Here is a 14,782-nt window from a genome sequence, read left to right as displayed (position 1 = left end):
TATGTGTTCAGGAAAAACAGTGGAGGGGTGTTTCAGCGGGTAAAGAATCCATCTGCAATGCAGGAGACACAGGAGACGTGGGTTCAATCCCTGGGTCAGGAAGATACCCTAGAGGAGGAAATAGCAACCCACCCCAGTATTCTTGCCTGAGAAAGCCCATGGACAGAGGAGCCTGGCGGGCTACAGACCATGGGGTCGCAAAGAGTCATATGACTCACCCACCACGCACGCACACAAACCTATGAGACATAATCATATAATTGGAAACCGGTTTGAAAATCCTAATCATGAAGTCATTTGGGGGATTACTGGAAAAACCTGAATCATTAGGAATCCATAGTTCTGTTAAGAGGGATAACGGTATGTGGTCATAGGGGTCAGCCTTACATTTTGAAACTCAGTGGGTGAAGAGTCAGAATGAGGAGAACTTACTCTGAAAAGGTTCAGCAAATCACTGTGTAGCTGGGGCGGGGGCGGGGGCGGGTTGTTGGGAGGAGCGAGAGGGGAGCAATTACAGCAAAATGCAAAACACTCGAGCTAGGAGGTGTGGCCACGCGTGCTCCTTGAATTGTTTTCTCTGCTTTCCTGATGAACAATGTTCATAATAAAACTTAGAAGGAACATAAGAAGCCCAACCAACTCGGGGGCCTTGTGGACACACCCCGCGCGGGGCTCGCACCCGGCTTTGCCCGCGCGAGCACGGAGGGCGGTGGAGTCTCCGATCCGCAGTGGCCCCCGGGCCGGGCAGCTGCAGGTGCGCCCGGCGGAGCGGGAGCCGGGGTGGGCGGCGCTGCGCAATCGCTGGGCGCTTAGGGAGCCGTCTGCTCCCCCCTTTCAAGGCGGGTATTTCCACCGCATTCCCAGGAGCGCTTCCGCGCGCCCCGTCCCCCCACGGCGCTGAGCACGCGCAGGTGAAGACAGCCCTGCCCGGCACCTGGACTTGCCCCCCCTCTCTGTTAAGGGTGGCTCCACGCAAGTTCAAAGCGGCGGCTGCCCCTCCTCCCGGCCCCATCCCCATCCGCAGGCGAGGCTGCCTGAGCGAGCCTCAACATCTTCCTCTGCGCCCCTCCAAATTCATCAGTCCCAGTGTCCCGCCGCCCATTCCTCTGCTGGGTCTCCACATTCACTCTCCCTGTCCTTTCGCTCGAGGGCCCCCTCGCCACAGGCGCCTGGTTTTGCCAGCATCATCTCAACACCTATGGGGCATCCCAGGTGGCTCAGTAGTAAAGAATCTGCCTGCCAATGCAGAGAACCCCCGATAGATCGCTGGGTCAGGAAGATCCCCTAGAGAAGGAAATGGCAACCCACTCCAGTATTCTTGGCCTGGAAAATTACACGGACGGAGGAGCCTAGTGGGCTACAGTCCATGGGGTCTCAAAAGAGTCAATCACGACTGAGCGACTGAGCGGCTGAGCAGGCACGCAGGCCCTCTCAATGTTCCAGTACTCAGAGTTGTGGGTCACTGGCTTTCAGCTTTGGCTACCCTGTCACATGGCCCCAGGGGAGCTTTAAACTATTGATGCTGGGGTCCCATCCCCAGAGAAATGGATTTAACTTCTCTGGGTGCCCCCTCCTCTCTGTGGTGGCCTCTCTTCCTCCATTATAAGAGGAGAAGCCAACATGGAGAAACACTGTCCTGGATCACAGAAAAGAATCTGCTCACGGGGCGGGGGAGGCCCAGCTGAGCCCCCTCAACCTCTGTCATCCATCCCCAGGGGCCCCACCCCCTCTGGCTCCCGGCACCAGCCCATCCTTTCCAGCCACAGTTTTGTCCACGTCCTTTCATGAAGTAGCTCTCCTCTCCCTCATCGTCTCTCTCCTGGCCTTGCAACAAGTCTCCATCTTTACGGGAACAGAAGCAAAATGTTTTTGATCCAGCAACGCATCAGTAAAAAGTGTTCGGGCATGCCCCTCTATCTCCATATGCTTAGGTCTAAATCACAAGCCAGCCAGCCACTGTGTTCTCATTTTAGGTGCGTTATAAAACACAGGCTAATGTGCACAGGAAAAAGACAAGATAGAAAGTATATTTCAAAAGAAATAATTTCCTCCTACAGCCTAATCTGATGACACCCTCCCCACTGCCACCCAAACCTCCAGTCCCGTGTCCTCTGGTTTTTTCAGCTCCTCGTTCCCCCTCTTCCTGATTTCCAGCTTACTTAGCCTTCCGGGGGCGGGGTACGTGTCTCTTAAGTGGTAATTCTGTCTGCAGAAATGCAGGCTGCCACCAAACGCTCTCGGGGTTCAAGGTACCAAGGCCTTTCTCCTTTCTTCCCAAATGTATTTATTTGGCTAGAGAGTGGTTAATAAGGTCACGAGGAAGTAATTTACTGAACTACGTAGGGTAGTAAGGGGACCAATTTACTGGGACACTCAGAACGGTTATTATTATTATGAATGATAGCTAACAAGAATCTTTCTAAGTTCTTGCCCACAGCTACTTTGTGTCTAGGATTTCGAATTCCCCACTTGTCTCTCACCAGAAATGCCTTCTCTCCACACGTCCATGGTGGAGCCCTTCTGTCCACCCACCACCCCTGGGTCTAGCCTCACTTCCCGCTCCCTCACTGCATATACCATTGTCTCAAGGGACTAGCTGTACACCCCCCCTCCCCTCCACACGAGTGCCGGTACTGCAGGCAATTTCCGTATTTTCAGTCCTGTGTTCCAGTTACATTTCTTACAAAAGTGTTTCTTCCAGGGGAAAAACACTTTATAGACAGAAAAGATAAAATCAACACAGATGCACTCACATATATACACAGCAAACATTCAAAGTTAAAAAAAAAAGAATTACCAACCTCTCTATGAACAGGATGTATATTTACCATGAGGGGCAAAATGTCAGCATATTAGCTCCAGTTATGGGCCCTTCATAAATCACCTAAGGCCCGAGGGCCACAAACCGGAGAAGGTGCCCATGACACACAGGGGGAGATATACTGGGAACACACAGGGCTGTCAATGAAATAAAGGGGAAGGCTTTTATGGTGCAAACCCAGGGTGCATAAGATAATGTGAATGTATTTATTTGGCTAGAGAGTGGTTAACAAGTTCATGAGGAAGTAATTTACTGAACTGCATAGGGTAGTGAGGGGACCAGTTTACTGGGACACTCAGAACGGTCATTATTATTATGAATGATAGCTAACAGTTATTGAGCCCTGACTAGTGCCAAGAAGGGGACGACAGAGGATGAGATGACTAGATGGCATCACCGACTCAATGGACATGAGTTTCAGTAAACTCCGGGAGTTGGTGATGGACAGGGAGGCCTGGCGTGCTGCAGTCCATGGGGTCGCAAAGAGTCGGACACGACTGAGCAACTGAACTGAGTGCCAAGAGCCATGTAAAGCACTTTACATGGAACATACCTGTTAATTTCCCAAAGAACCCTAGGAGGGTATTATTACCCCCATCTAATGTGGGTTCAGAGAGGCTAAGTAACTTGTCTGGGGTCACACAGCTAGGAAATGGTGGCACTGAGGTAGCCAGTAAAGCAATGAGGTGAGACATTTAATAGTACAAGGTCTGTACGGAAGTTGGTAGTGGAGCGCTGATGGGGAGGGGGTACTCAGGTCTGTCCTGCTACTCGGGCTGCTCTCTGGGTTCACAGACCTGTAAATTCAAGTACCGGGGCCCCTGCCTACTGATCTTTCTTCATGACAGCCATGAAGGCTGTCATGGATCTTCCACACTCTGTATCTCAGACAAGGTCAGACCCACACTCAAGGCCTCCCTGGGGGGAGACCTCCACATGAGGGTTCGAGGGATCTATGTGTGACACAGGGTGCATGAGCTGTGTCATGCGCAGACACACGTTCTAGAAGACACACGTTCTAGCACCTTCCAGTTTGCAAAGCCTCAGCAGCGTCTCAGTGAATCCTCACAACAGCCCGGGAGGTAAATCCTGTCCCTTTACAGATGAGGAAACTGAGGCTCAGACAGGGGGCCCACAAGCCAATAAGTGGTGGTGGGGTGGGGGGTTTGACCCTCGTCTGACTCCAAATCCTGCATTGGTGCTATTTTGCTCTACCGTCTAGATCCCACCCACGGATGATAACCAGTTCATCAGAGCAGAATGTGTTTATTCATGGGACTTTCCTAGTGGTGCAGTGGCTAAGACTCTGAGCTCCTAATGCTTGGGACTCAGGTTCCACCCCTGGTCAGGGAACTCGATCCCACATGCCGCAACAAAGATCAAAGATCCCAGGCATTGCAACTAAGACTTGTCACAGCCAAATAAATATTTATATTATTATTATTAGCCATACATATATATGTATATATTTTTTAATGTGTTTATTCAGCACCCACTGTGTGTTCTGCATGGAACCGGGCACAGAACGGTGTCGCGTCTCTAACCTGGAGGGTGGTATAATGGAATGGGCAGGCCACATGCACAGGCAGAGAGAAGCAGCCAGCTTACAGGCCGTCCTGCTGGAGGCAGGAAGACCAAGCAAAGGGAGACACAGAGCAGGGTGGGCTCAGGTGACCCACAGACCTCAAAGGGCTGAGCCCTGGGGAGGGTCTTTACGAGACAAAAGGAAGAGGAAGGGCACTTCCGGGACAGAGATGTGACTCAAAACACCAAAACCTGAGGAGCAAAAGAGGGAGGAGGCCAGGGCTTGAGGTCCCAGCCGACGCATTTAGATCCCGCAGGCAGTGAAGTGGGGACCATCCGGGGACAGACACAAGGCCGGCCCCCCCAACAAAGGAACTCTTCAGAGCTGGAAGGAACACTGCTGGCGCAGCGGGGGCGGGGGGGGGGGGGGGCGGTCAGCTGGCACAAAACAAAAGCCCACAGGAGGCTCCATGGCCCCAGGAAGGGGGGTGTCTCATGCAGGATCCCAGGGGCTGAGGGACCAGAGAAATCAGCCGGGGTGGGGGTGCTTCCAAGTCTTTAAGGCATTCAGACCCTTCTCTGTTCACAGAACACACTGCACCGCAAGGAGCGGATCAATGTCTAACAGTGGATACCACATTCGTAGCCCAATCAATCAGCTGATTTCTGGGCATTCCCTCCTCTTTCCAGGCCGGGAAGATCTCAGCATCCTCCCGCTTCCCTACCCACCCCCCCAACTGCCAGATTCACCGGCTGCTTCCAGTCATGGGTGCCTCTGCCTAGTGACACCTGATGGGAGACCCTCCCCATTCACTCCAGCCCTCTGGCCACCATGTGGAGCCCTGGGACCTGTGCTCAGATGCTGAGGGAGCAGGCCCTCACCTGCCTGGAAGGAAGACCCCAACCTTCTCTGCTCCAAGAGAAACAGCCTCCGATTGGGCATCATAAACCTCCTACCTTCACATCACCACCTTCAGCCCCTCTCCCAAGGCCCCCACATTGCACTTCTCTTGTGTGGCCAGACCTGGGAAGGTGCTAGAATAAAGCCCTGGCCAGGATGGAAAGAAGACAGTCAAGCCCCTGGCTTCTAGGGATGGAATAGAGTCAGTCTCGGGGGTCTGTGAAGGCCAGTGGAGACGTGGGGCAAGTGACTCCATGTTGTTCATCTCAGAAGTCAGGGATCCGCCCCCCAACATCTGGAGGCCCCTTTATAACCCTACCTAATCTTCGGCTGCTAACCTCAGAAATCTTTCTTTCACCGGATAACCTACCAAGCTAAAAGCGATCACAGGTGTCCTGCCTGCAAACATTTCCCAGCTCACACAGGGAACCCGGCGAGGTCTGGAGGGCAGTGATACCAAGCAATTCCAGGATCTCGCTGGCTGTTTGGAAGCATTGCTGACTCACGAGTGATTGTTCTGCTGTGTATTCTCAAAGTCCTGCCTTAATATCTTGGTCTTTCTGGGTCTACCACGGAGGTGCTGGCAACCGCCCTGTCCTGAGTTTCGTCTCGCTTACCTGGGTTCCGTTATGCGCATGCGTACACGCTCTCTATTATGTACATGCGCACACCTAGAACCTAACCCTGCCATGAATTTCCATCTCTTTGGGAAGGGTAGAGGATAAACCAGGTTCTCACTGGGGTGTAATTATAGGTGACAAGAGGTAGAAGAGCTGCCCCATCCCTGAAGAGTGAGCAGCACCGCCTACCACAGGCTGATCTGTCTGACCTGAGTCCTGGTCCCATTGCTGCTGCCACTTCATGTCCTCTTGGGAGGACTTAGCTTCCTGACCCCAAAACTGTAAACATCACCTACTTAATTTTTTGGCCCCGCCCTGCAGCATGCGAGGATCTTAGTTCCCTGACCAGGGATGGAACTCGTGTCCCCTGCAGTGGAAGCCCAGAGTCCTAACCTCTGGACAGCCAGGGAATTCCCAAACATCATTTACTTTACAGAGACTAGAGGGAGGTGTAGGAGGTAGGTAAAGACTTTATCATAATCCCTGGTATAATAGACAGCAGTTGCTGTTATAAGTGCTAACACAGACCAGTGCCATTCTCCACTCCAGGTACTGTTTCACATCAGTTCAGTTCAGTCTCTCAGTTTTGTCCGACTCTTTGTGACCCCATGAACTGCAGCACACCAGGCCTCCCTGTCCATCACCAACTCCTGGAGTCCACCCAAACCCATGTCCATTGAGTCAGTGATGCCATCCAACCATCTTATCCTCTGTCGTCCCCTTCTCCTCCTGCTCTCAATCTTTCCCAGCTTTAACTCATTTAACCCTCCCAACGACCCTGTAAGGAAGGTATTGCTATCATTACCCTCATTAGAGTGGGGAAAAACTGAAGTATAGAGATTAAGTAATTTGCCCGAGGTTACCCAGGTAGTTTGGGGGCTCATCCAGTCTGGCTCCAGAGCCTGCCGTCTTAACCACCAGCTCTCCGGGTGCAGTTGGTGGAGAGGTTCATTATTCGGTGTTCAGTGGGGACTGAACACCCGCTTATGGGAACCCAGAGAGGTGAGTGTGACATGGTCCTTGCCCTGCAGAGGTTCCCAGACTCACAAGGAGACAGATGCCTAAAAAGAAAATTATAGGAAGCCTAATGCAAGAGATGCAGTTTACCAGGGGTGATGGAATTAGGCTTTGTAGAAATACCATGAGAAAGTCTAACACTGGTCAGAGACACTCATGTCCCCAGGCTACAGTGAGCAGCTGGGTCTGGTTTCTGCCAGCCTTACAGGAAAGAGGATTCAACTAAATTGACCAGTTGATTAGCTGATGGCTTCATTCATTCATTCAACTCAAGACCCTCTGGGATGGGTGCTCTGGACTAAACTAGTTCACAAAGGATGATTTTTAAAAGTCAGAGGAATTACAGTCCAGTTGCTGAGAAGAATAAGATCACAAGGACAAACTGACATATAAAAGGGGCTGGAGGATCTTCTAGATCACACCTTCCAAACAGATAATAAGTTTTTACTTGAGACAGTAAATATTTTTGGAAAACAAACCAAGCAAAGATCATCCCTGCAAGCCTCTCTGTGTTGCCAACATGCTGAGAAGATACTAATATGCTAATGAGCACCATAAACACCAAGAGTCTGGAAGTAGCAGGTGGCACTTCCCAAACTTATTTGACCCCCAAAGCCCTTCTCAGCAGGATTCTGTGGGACTGGTATAAGAAGCACAGTTTGCAACTTCCTGCTGTGACATAAAAAAGGTATGCAGAAGAGCTGAGAGAGAGGGTGGAAGTTAGACTGGGAAGATTCCCAGAAGATGACAGCTCTGAATGGAGTTTTGAAAAATTCCAGGAAGGTCATGGCCAGTTGGAGGAGTGATAGAAAAGAGTTTTTTGATCAGGAAAGGGACCCTAAGACTACTTTATCTTTAAAAAATGGAGGGATTCCCTAGTGGCTCAGATGGTAAAGAATCCACCTGGAATGCAGGAGACCTGGGTTCAATCCCTGGGATGGGAAGATCCCCTGGAGGAGGGTATGGCAACCCACTCCAGTATTCTTGTCTGGAGAATCCCATGGACAGAGGAGCCTGGTGAGCTACAGTCCGTGGGGTTGCAAAGAGTCAGACATGACTGAGTGGTCAAGCACAAGGAAGTACAATTTTGCTCCAGGACAGGAAGAGAGGATGAGTAAGGACCAAGCCAGGAGGACAGAGATGCCAGCAGGTGATGGCAGCCACATCTGGTCTCTGATGTGCGTTGAGGAGCTCATGGCTTTTCTCGCAGAAGGAGGGAGTCCCAGCAGTTTGGATAAAGGCTCAGGAGAAGAAGTCACCTCTGGTCTTCCCTGAAGTGGCACCTGAAAGATGTTATTGCTGTGACTCAGGCAGGGTGATCCACTGGGACAGAAGGGCAGGGAGGGAGCCAGGAGAGAAATGTGCCCTGGCTCTGAACATTAAATCACAGAAGAGAAGGTACACAGTATAACACTATTTTTATAATGCTTAAAAATAAACAAAAATGAGGGAAGAGGGACTCACTCCCTCACTTTAGTGCTGGGACTTAGTAATTTGAGGACTTGCCTAGTGGTTCAGTGGTGAAGAATCCACCCGCTAATGCAGGGGACATGGGTTCGATCCCTGGTGCAGGAAGATTCCACATTCGGCAGGGTAGCTGTGCCTGTGCACCCCAACTAGCGAGCCCGCATGTTCTAGAGCCTGCGCTCCACAATAAGAGAAACCACCGCTGGAGCCTATTATACAGAGTGAAGTAAGCCAGAAGGAAAAACATAAATACAGTATACTGACGCATATATATGGAATTTAGAAAGATGGTAACGATAACCCTGTATACGAGACAGCAAAGGAGACACTGATGTATAGAACAGTCTTATGGACTCTGTGGGAGAGGGAGAGGGTGGGAAGATTTGGGAGAATGGCATTGAAACATGTGAAATGTCATGTATGAAACGAGATGCCAGTCCAGGTTCAGTGCACGATGCTGGATGCTTGGGGCTGGTGCGCTGGGACGGCCCAGGGGGATGGTATGGGGAGGGGGGAGGGAGGAGGGTTCAGGATGGGGAGCACGTGTATACCTGAAATTAAAAAAAAAAAAGAAAAAGAAAAAAAAAAATCCTTAAGGTAAAAAAAAAAAAGAGAAACCACCGCAACGAGAAGCCTGTGCGCCCCAACTGGACAGTAGCCCCTGCTCACTGGAAGCAGAGAAAGCCCGTATGCAGCAGTGAAGGCCTAGCAAATAAATGCGTAAATTCTTAAAAAGAATCTGGGAGTAACACATACACACTGCTGCTGCTGCTGCTGCTAAGTCGCTTCAGTCATGTCCGACTCTGTGCAACCCCATAGACGGAAGCCCACCAGGCTCCCCCGTCCCTGGGATTCTCCAGGCAAGAACACTGGAGTGGGTTGCCATTTCCTTCTCCAATGCATGAAAGTGAAAAGTGAAAGGGAAGTCGCTCAGTCACGTCTGACTCTTAGCGACCCCATGGACTGCAGCCCACCAGGCTCCTCCGTCCATGGGATTTTCCAGGCAAGAGTACTGGAGTGGGGTGCCATTGCCTTCTCCGACATACACACTACTATGAATATATATAAAGTAGCTATACAACAAGGACTTACTATATAGAGCAAGGAACTATAACTCAGTATTTTGTAATAAACTATATGGAAAAGAATCTAGAAAAGAATATCTATGTATAGATCACTAAATAATTTCGCTGTAACCTGAAACTAACACAATATTGTAAATCAACTCTACTTCAAGTTTTTAAGGTTTTAATAAAACAATAAAAATAAACTATATATATATATGTACATTGTCTAGGCATTTCTAGCTGGGAAAGCTATTTAAAGTGATGGAATAGGGAATTCCTTGGTGGTTCACTGGTTAGGATTTGACACTTTCACTGCTATGACTCGAGTTCAGTCCCTGGTTGGGAAACTAAGATCCTGCAAGCCAGCACAGCGTGACCAACATAAATAAATAATTAAATGATAGAATAAATACACAAAATTCAGGATGTGATCCTGCCTGGAGGGACACAGGGGGATAGGACGGGGAGTAGAACACAGACGGATATAATGACCTTGATCATATTCTGGTTCTTTGGGGGTGTGGCCAGGCCCTGGTTTTCATCTTGTTATTATATCCTGTATTTATGGTATGTTTGGGGCTTTCCAGGTGGTGCTAGTGGTAAAGAACCCACCTGCCAATGCAGGAGACACTAGAGACACAGGTTCAATCTCTAGGTGGGGATTGCACGGCAGATGTGGGTTGCATGGCACACAAGAGTAAGAGTAAGTACATGGCAGTAAGAGTAAGGGGACTCTTACTGCCAACTTCTTACTTTTTTGTCTGATTATTTATTTATTTATTGGCCTCACTACACAGCCTATGGGATCTTAGCTCCTCGACCAGGGATCGAGTTCGGGCCCTTGGCAGTGAAATCGGGAGTCCTAACCATTGGACTGTGAGGGAATTTCCCCACTTTTTTCTTCAAACAGGTTAATTCTCCAACCTGGAGAATCCCCATGGGCAGGGGAGCCTGGCGGGCTATAGTCCATGGGACCACAAAAGACTAGGACACGAGTGAAGTGACTTAGCACTCAGGCATGGTATGTTTACTCTCTTGTATGCATCAAGTATCACATAATAGAAAATATTTTGTATCAGTCTGCAATCAAAAATATAAGAACAGAAAACATTACATGGCCTCTGTGCCTCGGTTTCCTCACCTTCCTCCCTGTGGTCCAGCAGGCTCTTCTCCCCTGGAGGATGGAAGGGCACAGTGAGTGCCATCCCTGGGTCAGTCTGCATCCAACCCAAGGCCACCTGGTACCCCAACCAAACTTCCTCACTGCACTTCGCAGGGATGAAATGGCCAGTGCTGAGTTGTTAAACAGAGCCATAGTACACCCACAAAGACCAGTCCTTGGAACCCCCTAAAAAACTCCAACAGTCACCACCTTTGATTGATGCCTCACTTCCTGAGAACTGGAGGCCTTTATAAGTTTATTGCCTGAACAGGACACCAGAACACAAGGTCAGACTGGAGTCCACATTGCCTTAGCTCCACCTAGTCGCAGACTTCTGCCACATGCCATCACCCACTTTTTTTTCTGCACGGCTTGTAGGGTCTCAGTTCTCTGACTGGGGATTGAACCCAGTCAATCTGCATAGAAGTAGAAGCCATGGAATCCTAACCACTAGGCCACCAGGGGACTCTTACTGCCAACTTCTTGCTTTTTATCTTATTATTTATTTATTTATTGGCCTCACTACACAGCCTATGGGATCTTAGCTCCTCGACCAGGGATCGAATTCGGGCCCTTGGCAGTAAAAGCAGGAGTCCTAACCATTGGACTGCCAGGGAATTTCCCCACTTTTTTCTTCAAACAGGTTAATTAGTTGGGACAAACCAACATAAAGCAAATGGCTTTGCCTGAGTATGGCCTTTCCTGTATTGGAAAGAATTCAGATCTTTCTATTCCAAAGAAGCCTGGTCTGGGATAAAATATTTTATGACCTTTGGTGCTTAAGAATGACCTTCAGAACATCCTTAATTTATTCAATTCATCTTCATCATTAACTTGGTTCCTGAGTATTATTTCATTTTATCTTCACAACTGCCCTGAGATAGTAATTTTAATCCCCATTTTACAGATGAACAAATTGAGTCAGAGATTTTTTTTTTTTTTAACAGCACAAATGGCTTTTAAGTAGAACTGAGATTCGCTCCCAGGCTGGTTTGACTCCTCTTTCTGAAACACCGGGCTGCCTCTGTGTACAGAGGCTAGAAGCTCAGAGACGGACTCTCTAGGAAACGACAGAGTGAGGGGAAAAGCTGTCCCCGAGAGTGGGAACCAGCTAGCCCAGCTGCGAGCTTGCTAAAAGAAGCTCAGTGTGTCGGCCAACCAACCATCACCGTTACCAGCTGGGCTCCTGCCACATTCAGGACCACGTGTGGGGCTCACTAGGGATATGAAGACACAGAGCAGAGTCCTGCCCTCTGCCAGTCAGAGGGGCTGACTCTCTAGTTGGGAAGACAAGACAGATCCTTGGAAAGAGGTAACCAGTGACAAGGGCTCCAGGTCTTCCCGGGAGGGCCTTGCGGAAGCGATGGGAATCTAGTCTAGCAGACTGAGCCTAGGACTGGCAGGTGACTCTCAGTGGGGTCCCTTCATCCTACAACCCGTCTTAGAGGATAACATGTGTGCCCTGCGCTATCCTTGTGATGTGGGCATAAAGGTGATGGAGACCTGGTCCTGCCTGCAGGACGCCCACAATCTAATCAATGAAATGGATGCGCCTGGAAGGGGCTGAGTTGAGTGTGAAAGAAGGCAGCAGAGAGAAGGCGGTGCCTGGACTGTGCTTCCAAGAACGGACAGGAGTTCACGGAAGTCATTCCAAAGAAGGCGGGGAAAGAGCACAGGCCAGGAGATGCAAGATCACGTAAGAACAACCCAGATGATGAAGCAACACCGATGGCAAAGCGTGGACACCTCAAAATCTCTCACATGTTGTATCCTTTCCTTTTTATTTTGCAGAGAAAAAGCTTAGGTTCAGACAGGTTCAGGTCACCCAGATATTAAAGGCAGAACCATCCGGAGTCCAGGACTGTATCACCCAAAGTTCACACTCTTACCTGTGCAGCTGAAAGTAGGTCATAGGGTGAAAATGTTTGGGTGGGAGGTGAGTTAGGGTGGAGAATCAGAAAGAGGCTAGATCATTCTGGATTTTACAAGCCATACTGAAGAGGGCAGAATGAGACAAATGCAACACTGAAAATCAACTATATTTCAATAAGCATTTTTTAAATTAAAAAAGTGTACAGAGGTCAAAAAAATTAAATATAATAAAAACAGGAGAGTAGAACATCAGTCAGAGCTGCTGGCTGAATGCTCTTGGTTGGGCCATTTAAAATAACAAAACCGCACTAACATATGCAAATAGTTAGCCAATGGGAACTTGCTGTAGGACTCAGGGACCGTAAACTGAGGCTCCTTAATAACCTAGATGTGTGGGAAGGGGTGAGAGGTGGGAGGGAGATTCAAGAGGGAGGGCATAGAGGGAGGACATATGAATTAACCTTGGTTAATTCATGCTGACGTATGGCAGAAATCAAACCAATATTGTAAACCAATCATCAATCAATTAAAAATAAATATTTTTTTAAAAAAGAAAAAAAAAGACAAAACCAATCAAATATGAAGGAAAAGCCTTTGAAGCCAAAAGTGGGTGAGACAAGATCTCAAACAAAAGGAACTTGAAGGTAAGAGGTGACCACTCATGGTCAGGCAGCTAGAAGTGCTTCCAATGTATTGGGTGGGCCAAAAAGTTTGGGTTTTTCTGTAAGATGTTACAGAAAAACTTGAACAAATTTTTTGGCCAACCCAGTAGAAGGATGTCAACCCACCAAGTCAGGAACATAAGATAATGCAAAGACGGACAAAGCAGGGCTTTTCCAGATTCTGTGCTAGTCACACCCTGAGGGACTCCACTTCCTGCCCAAGTCCCCAGGCCTGGTTGGTTCACTTACAGGGTCTGGGATAAGAGTATTAAATGAAATCTCATCTACCAGTTGCCCAATATTTAAAGGATCCATGTCAGGTTAACAAACTGTTAAATAAAATATATTTTCTGTATATGAAATAGGTTAATTACAAGGTTCTACTGTATAGCACAGGGAATTACACTCAATACCTTGTGATAACCTATAATAGAAAATAATCTGAAAAGAATATATATGTATGTATGACTGAATCACTGCTATATACTTGAAACCAATACATTGTGAATTAATTATAATTCAATAAAAATATATATTCTATCCACTCAGTGTGCTGTACACTTATAATTCATGTACTTTTCAGTAGACATACTTCAATAATAAGCTTAAAAAATTCTATCATCTTATCTTGGTAAAATCGGAGAAGGCAATGGCAACCTACTCCAGTACTCTTGCCCGGAAAATCCCATGGACGGAAGAGCCTGGTGAGCTGCAGTCCATGGGGTCACTAATTGTTGGACATGACTGAGCAACTTCACTTTCACTTTCATGCATTGGAGAAGGAAATAGCAACCCACTCCAGTGTTCTTGCCTGGAGAATCCCAGGGATGGGGGAGCCTGGTGGGCTGCCGTCTATGGGGTCGCACAAAGTCGGACACGACTTAAGCGACTTAAGCAGCATTTTGGTAAAATACCTTATTCACCACTTGGAAGGCTAGGTTCTCCATGGCATTCTGAGCTAGAAAGTGACATGGAAGCTCAAACCCGGGGCTCTGTGACAACATAGAGGGTGGGATGGGGTGGGAGGGGTGAGGGAGGTTCGGGAGGGAAGAGATGTGTGTATACCTATGGCTGATTCATGTTGATGCATGGCAAAAACCAACACAGTACTATAAGCAATTATCCTCCAAAAAAAAAATTTTTTTTAAAAGGAAACAGAAGAAAAAGAGAAAGTGACATGGAGAGAGCCAGTCCCCAGCCTACAGCCAGCAACTTGCTCATTCCTGCTCCACCCACACTGGACACCCTGACTGAACCTCCAAGCTCCATCCACAGGCCCTGCAAATGGCCTCCCATTGACCACTTCCCAGCCCTAAGGGCACACCCACCCATCAGCATGGCTGCCCTGATGGGACAAACCCCAGCTGAGGTCTGCCCAGCCCAGAAGTAGATTCATAGACAATGGAACTAGGCACTTCCAGGTGCCTTGGGTATATTTCTGAGTACCAAGAGCATGGCTAAGGGTGAAGTGTTGTGGGTATGACCCCTTGAACCCCAGATACCTGGCCCTGCAGGGAGGGGTGTAGCCTTAAGACACGAGAGTGAAGCCCCCTAATCTGAAGGGCCTGGCAGGATCCCTTTGCCCCGGTCTAATACAGTGCTGTGGGTCACAGCACTTGCAAGAAGATGTAGAGAAGCTGGAGAGAGATCAGGAGAACAAGATGGCTAA

General features: G+C 48.7%; 1 protein-coding gene across 3 annotated transcripts in view; it reads right to left on the bottom strand.

Moving 5' to 3' along the window:
* WNT3 (Wnt family member 3) overlaps positions 1–14,782 on the bottom strand; it is a 55,537-nt gene that overhangs the window by 26,587 nt on the left and 14,168 nt on the right. Inside the window, exon 1 of one of the 3 annotated variants that reach the window (XM_059878206.1) lies at positions 5,617–5,863. The exons of the other annotated variants lie outside the window; for them this stretch is intronic. The gene's annotated coding sequence lies outside the window, so the exon portion shown is untranslated. Of the gene's footprint in view, positions 1–5,616; positions 5,864–14,782 lie in introns of those variants that run through there. 3 annotated transcript variants of the gene reach the window in all.

Source organism: Bos taurus, chromosome 19 (genome assembly GCF_002263795.3).
Source record: "Bos taurus isolate L1 Dominette 01449 registration number 42190680 breed Hereford chromosome 19, ARS-UCD2.0, whole genome shotgun sequence".
Classification (NCBI taxonomy): Eukaryota; Metazoa; Chordata; class Mammalia; order Artiodactyla; family Bovidae; genus Bos; species Bos taurus.
Note: the sequence above shows the minus strand (reverse complement) of the source record. Positions and strands in the feature narration are given on the sequence as shown.